Here is a 7,097-nt window from a genome sequence, read left to right as displayed (position 1 = left end):
TTCCTCAAGAAACCTTAGTCTTGTAAATTGGGTAAATTGACCAACCCCTTCTTCAAGGCCCCTATGGTCCTTTTTATAGAGAAAGGTGGACAAAACTGGAATTAGAGAGAAAGAGAGGGGCGACAACTGGGTTTTTGTAGAAATATGGGTGCCCTAAGGTTGAAAATGGAGGGTTAGTATTGTTCTAAGGTGATCCTAAGGCTGAGAAGAGAAGGAGAGGGCACCCAATATTATGTAGGGCTAAGATTTGGATGCCAAGAATGGAGAGAGCAAATTTGGGCGCCTAGAGTTGGAGAAATGTGATCAGTTGGTGTGATGTGGAACCCTAAGGTGATTGGTTGAGGTTTAAAGAGTAAGGTGTAAAACTAGGATGCTGTCTAGGGAGAGATCTAAGAGTATGAGGGGCAGCTAAGGCTTGGATGGTTGAGATTAGAGGTTAAGAGAGAGTAGAGGGTGGAGATTTGATAGCCTATGGCAGATAGAGTTTGTTAGAGGTGAAAAGAATGAGTAGGGAGGCACCCTAGGGTTTGCTATGTAAAGGGGAGTATGCTAATATAGTAGGAGGGGCGCCTATCTTGGTTTGGAAAATAGGAGGTGCCCTCCTGTGCTCAGCTTTTCATAGAAACACCCCCTTTCTCTGCTGGAATTCACACCAGCTTTTCAAAAATTGCATTTCAGCCCTGAAACTTCACTAGTTTTCCCTAGGATTTGAACAAGAACCCTCAGAGGTCACAATACTGAATTTAACTAGGAAAGTGGCACATTTGGACTATTCTAAGGCCTAAAATACCCCTAAAATGATGCCCTTAATGCATCAAAATACAAAATTATCACACCCAACTTAACCATTGCTAGTCCCTTAGCAATTCAGCCTTAAAATTACACTGAGTACAAAGATCATTCCCATTGTAAGATTATTCCTAACAAAATTAGTCAAGTATCATGATTCTAGAATTCTCAAACTTTCTATAGATCAGTATTAGGCTTAAGGGGTAAAACTGTCATGCTTTGAATATTTCAGAAACTTAGCTCAAAAATATTGTATACTCTTCTATTTGCAGTTTGTCAAGAAAATCTGAGATTGATTTCAAAATCGAACAAGTATTCTTCTTACCATTTTTGGCAATGGATTTCTACCCTTGAACTTTGAGATGCACACTTATTTTTGTTGCTACCTTCCACCGCTTGACGCAAATCTTGACACTTGCCTTAGGTGAGGAGACCCGGTTACTAAGTGTTAGGTGATTGCCGTCGGCATTCTCTTTTCCATTTGATGCGAATCTCGACACTTGACTTAGGTGAAGAGTCCCAGTTACTAAGCTCAAGGTATCCACTGTCTCTAATGACTTGAGGAATTTTTGTCTACTTTCTCAATCTTTCTCTTCTTATCCTTTCAGGGGCAAACTTGGTAGTATTTTCCAATTTCTAAACAGTTTCGACAATATTCAAATAAGACCACTTTTGACTCCTACCACTTGCTACCAATTTCTACAAAATTCAATATTCTTCTATCATTTCCTCAACTTTTTCTATTTAGGAATCTCTTTTAATGGAAAAACTTAAAAATTTCTCAGTAAAATTTTTTGTTCTGCATTTCTAAAGGCTTAGCTCTTATTATTATTTTTTTTTTTCAAATTTTCTCTCCCTTTCCTCACCCCCCAACTTAAGTGCCATTGTCCCTAGTGGCATGACTAGAATGTTGTAGAGGGACTTGGGCCAAAGGGAACAATCAGGAAAGTTTGTCCAAGGGGTTCAGGATTTACGAACTGAATTCTGAAACTTATTCAAAAGAAAAGACAAACTCTAACAAGACAACTAAAATAAAACTTCGTTGGATTGCCTCCCAACCAACGCTATGTTTAATGTCTTTAGCCAGACGCATTCATTCACTTCTCACATCTACACTTCCAGACTCACTTTCTTCTTTACACAGACAGGGCTCAAATTAGGCTAACCAAAGCGTAGATAGGGCATCTACAGGGTCGTCCACTACATCTACCTTGAACTCATCTTCCCCTAGGTTTGGATACTTAGTGGCACTAAATATGTTTAATCGAACTTTCTGCTCCCCAAATGAAATGCCCATTTCTCTCGATTTATAGTTGATGTTTGCATTGGCAATTGCTACCAATGGACGTCCTAAGATTATCGGGTTATGGTTTAGTTCGTCGGTTGGGATCATGTCTAGGATGATAATGTCGGGATAGGAAATCCATCATATGGACGCCCAAGATTGTGGAATAAAGGGGGCAAATTTCAAAAATTTTCTTTCCCTTCAACTGGGAATCGAATTCTCTATTTAGAAAATCTTATTTTCAAGAATCATTCTTGAACCACAAATTAAACTAGATCTGAACCAAAAGGAGGAGAGAGAGATAATACCTGATACAGAGAAATAGTATCTCTCAATGGAGGTGTTCACGTGCAAGGTAGAAACCAAAATCTGCTCCCACTGAAGATGGCGCAGTGCAAGGTGGAGCAGAATCAGTAGTGTCCTTCCTAAGAACTTGATTCTTCCCAAGAATCACCTGGACGGCATGTGAATACAACTCCTACCAATCTTTTCTCCAAAATATTGGAATCAAGATCCAATCTAGATTTATCCCAAGCAATGGAGATCGAATTGCTATAAGCGGCGGCTGCAGGAAAGAGGAAGCTAGAAAGAATTTGCAAGGTGCAAAATTCTCTCCTCTGTGATCTCAGCTCTGAAGACAAGACTTGAGCCTGTTGGATATTATCTCGGATGTCTAAAGGCTACCACCCCCTCTTCCTTTTATAGACTTAAAGGGATCAGCTCCTAATCCCATTAGGAGTTGCTAACCCAACATATCTAGATTAGAAGTCTCTTTAAGATAAGGGATAATCCTTATCTTATCTATAGATTAGATTAGCCAGTTACTAATCTAAGTAGGAACTTTCCAAATCTAAATCTCATTTAGATCTTGGACTCTCTGAGTGGATAGGGTGTGGGCCCAATCCTATCAGCAGATCTTATCTCAAAATTCACGCCTTAAAGACTAATCAAATTAGCCCAGTTCAAAATGGGCTTAAGGCCCATTTAGGGTTATGTATTCATCAAGCCTTCCAAACTACTGTCCAGTTGGGCTTCCTTGTATGGTGTGGGACCCAAACATTGATCTACACATTAGCCACATGGGTTCAGCCCAGCCTTTGTTACAAGGCCTGGCTGAATACACTGTTATGGACAATGCACCCCCTGAAACCCATAAGATGGGCTTTATGGGCCCAACACTTACCCTAAGTGGTCCCTGGGCTAAGCCACCTTGTAACACCTAGGGACTGTGGGCAGATGCAAGATTAGCCCATCATGTATTATCCTCAATGGCCTTACACTTAAACTCTCAGCCCATAATGATCATACACTGCCCGACAAAAGAGGACCTCTCCCTCATCTGCAAGGAACAGTGTTGCACTCTCTCAAGTATGGATCCCGGGAATTAAAACCTATTTGCAAACATTTCGAAACCCTAATATATATATACTTTTATATCTCATATAAAATATATTTTGCAAAACAAATTTCAACGATTGAAATCGGCTGCCGACAGTCTTGGTTTCCATCAGTGAGAGTGCATCCCCGATCATTACCTTTGTCCGACAAAGGGGCTGATCCTGTCACTATGATCACCCACTCAGATGAATTCTCAGACTGTCCCAACATACCCAGGTTTTGACCCCCGCTAAGGATCTCACTGATTGGTACATCAAAGACAGCCCAATCTGACACGTAGTGCAGTATCCTAATCGAGTCTAGGGGTCGGGTGTAACTTTCCAGTTTTGCCCATCAATCTCCAAGGTCCAGGGCAATACTGAAAATCTGGTCCAGTTCAAAGATTCAATTAATCCCACACTGTGTGTGCCTAGGGTCTCACCCTGGTAGCTGAGACAAGCCACCCCAACCGACTTGGTGGCACCACAGTGTCAGCCTTGTCAGGATAGGTCTCCCCAGACCGACCCACTGGTTGTGAACATTCTAAACTAACACGAGTCTCATTAAGTGTCCAGTTTAAGGGTATTACACAAAAACATACCAAGGGAACATGAATCAAATGTGCACTTTTATTCATTTACAATAAACTCATAAAGTACATCATTTTGATTGAAGCTAAGGGCATACAAAACTGTCCAACAGCTCCCACTTGCACTTAGGTCCAATCAGGTACTAGCCAGAGTCCCATGCTTTCCATGTGTTTCTCAAACACTTTCTGTGATAGTGGCTTTGTCAATGGGTCTGCTACATTTTCCACGGATGCTACCTTCTGAATCAGGGCGTCCCCTCTACCAACAATCTCCCTCAGTACATGGTACTTCCTCTCGATGTGCTTCGACTTCGAGTGGGCTCGTGGCTCCTTAGCCAGAGCAATAGCTCCATTGTTGTCACACAACAATGGGATGGGTGATGTGCTGGATGGAACTACTCCCAACTCGTGAATGATCTTCATCCACACGGCTTCCTTGGCAGCCTCACTTGTGGCAATGTACTCGGCCTCGGTCGTGGAGTTTGTAGTGGACCCCTGTTTGCTGCTTTTCCAGCAAACAACACACGATCCTATCGTGAAAACATATCCAGATGTATACTTTCTATCATCTGGATTTGACTGGAAATTGGCATTTGTATACCCTTGGATCTGTAGTGAGCTACCATCAAATACTAGACAAAACTCTTTTGTCCTTCAAAGGTACTTAAGTATATTTTTCACAGTAGTCCAATGCTCCTGCCCTGGGTTGGCCTGAAATCTGCTTACTACACTCACTGCCTGAACAATGTCAGGGTGAGTGCACAGCATGGCATACATGATGCTCCCTACAGCAGAGGCATAGGGAACATCCTTCATGCCATCAATCTCCTCAGAAGTCTTGGGAGACATCTTCTTGGAGAGAGTGACTCCGTGCCTGAAAGGAACATATCCTTTCTTGGAGTTTTCCATGTTGTATCTTTTGACTATTTTGTCAATGTAGGCAGATTGGGATAATCCTATTATCCACTTCGATCTATCTCTATAGAGTCGAAGACCTAGTATATAGGAGGCCTCTCCAAGATCTTTCATGGAGAATTACTGTGAAAGCCATACTTTCACGGTAGTCAACATTCTTACATCATTCCCAATGAGTAGAATGTCATCTACATACAGAACCAAGAAGGTAACCTTATCTCCACTGTACTTCTTGTAAACATAGGGTTCATCTGGATTCTACTCGAAGTCAAACGATTTGACGACAGAGTCAAAATGGATGTTTCAACTTCTAGAAGCTTGCTTAAGTCAATAAATGGATCTCTTATGTTTACATACCATGTTTTCCTGACCTACAACTATGAAGCCTTGTGGCTGCTGCATATAGATATCTTCAGTAAGATCGCCATTTAGGAATGCAGTTTTGACATCCATTTGCCAAATCTCATAATCATGGTATGCTGCTATAGCTAGCAGGATCCTAATGGATTTAAGCATGGCCACAGGCGAAAAGGTTTCCTCATAATCGATGCCCTCTTTCTGAGTGTACCCTTTCACCACCAGACGAGATTTGAAGGTCTCAATCCTACCATCGGGGCCCTTCTTCCTCTTGTAAATCCATTTGCAACTGATTGCTTTTACCCTGGAGGGCGGATCTACTAGAGTCCAGACTCCATTGGTCTCCATTGAGTCCATCTCTGCTCTCATGGCTTCCACCCACTTTTGGGAATCTATGTCCAACATAGCTTCCGCGTAAGTCACGGGATCCTCCTCACTAGTCAAGGTTTCCACCAGGTAACTACCCCGGTCATAACCATAACGGACTGGTGGCCTGGATACCCGAGTGGATCTTCTAGGTTGTTCATTACCTGGAACTTGTGGGACATCTCCCATTGCTCCTGAGCTCTACTCATCAAGAACAATTTCCTGACGATGGGTGTCCAGGATATAATCGGTCTCCAAGAACTGGGCATTTTGACTATAAAACACTTTCTGCTCACTTGGGTCATAGAAAAGGTAACCTACAGAGCCTTTTGGGTAGCCTACAAATAGGCAACGGCTGGTCTTGGATTCCAACTTGTCTGCACTCGTTCTTTTAACGTGTGCTGGACAACCCCAAATCTTCAAGTGTCTGACACTTGATTTCTTTCCGGTTTAAAGTTCATATGGAGTGTTCGGAACCGATTTGGTTGGAACCCGATTCAGCACGTAAATCATAGTCTCTAATGTGTAACCCCAAAAGGATGTGGATAACTCTGAGTGTATGAGAAGCGACCGGACCATATCCAATAAGGTCCTATTCCTCCTCTCTGAAACACCGTTAAGTTGTGGTGTAGCAGGAGGAGCTAATTGTGATACTATCCCATTGTCCTTTAAGTAGTCCCTGAACTCGTCAGAGAGATACTCACCACCTCGATTAGATCGAAGGGCTTTAATTTCTCTCCCCAATTGTTTCTCGACCTCTTGTCTAAACTCTTAGAACTTTTCAAAGGATTCAGACATGTGTCTCATTAGGTACACATAATCATATCGTGAGAAATCATCTGTGAATGTGATGAAATACACGATTCCGTGTCCTAACACTCAGGGGACCACATACATTAGTATGTATTGGTTAATCGTGCCTGTACATCTTTCAGGCTTACCTTTAAATGGTCATTTCGTCATCTTGCCTTTCAAGCAATGCTCATAGGTGGGAAGATCTTCTACAGTTAGAAAATCCAAAGGACCATCCTTTTCCAACCTTGTGATTCAGTCAACACCGATGTGGCCAAGTTGGTAATGCCACAGACACGTGGGATTAACTGTATCACGGGCTCTCTTCTTGGGGATTTCAGCTGACGTAGTTTCGGTTATGTTAGTTTCTAGAGAAGGATGTAGAACATAGAGACCGTTCTCCAGTTCCCCGTATGCAATGAATCTGTTGTTTCTTTAGTAGTAATCGTATTACTAAAGAAGACAAAATAACCATCTGCACATAGTTTTGAAACAGAAATCAAATTTCTTCTTAAGTTTTGTACATAAAGACAATCTTTCAGTACAACTTTTCCTTCTCTAAAAATTAACTCCACGGTTCCTATTTCCGTGGTTGCAACAGTTGCAGTAGTCCCCAAGTAGAGAGTG

This window comes from Nelumbo lutea, chromosome 1 (genome assembly GCF_056320005.1).
Source record: "Nelumbo lutea isolate HS-2025 chromosome 1, American lotus-T2T, whole genome shotgun sequence".
Lineage (NCBI taxonomy): Eukaryota > Viridiplantae > Streptophyta > Magnoliopsida > Proteales > Nelumbonaceae > Nelumbo > Nelumbo lutea.
The sequence above is the reverse complement of the archived record's forward strand: the minus strand, read 5'-3'. Positions refer to the sequence as shown.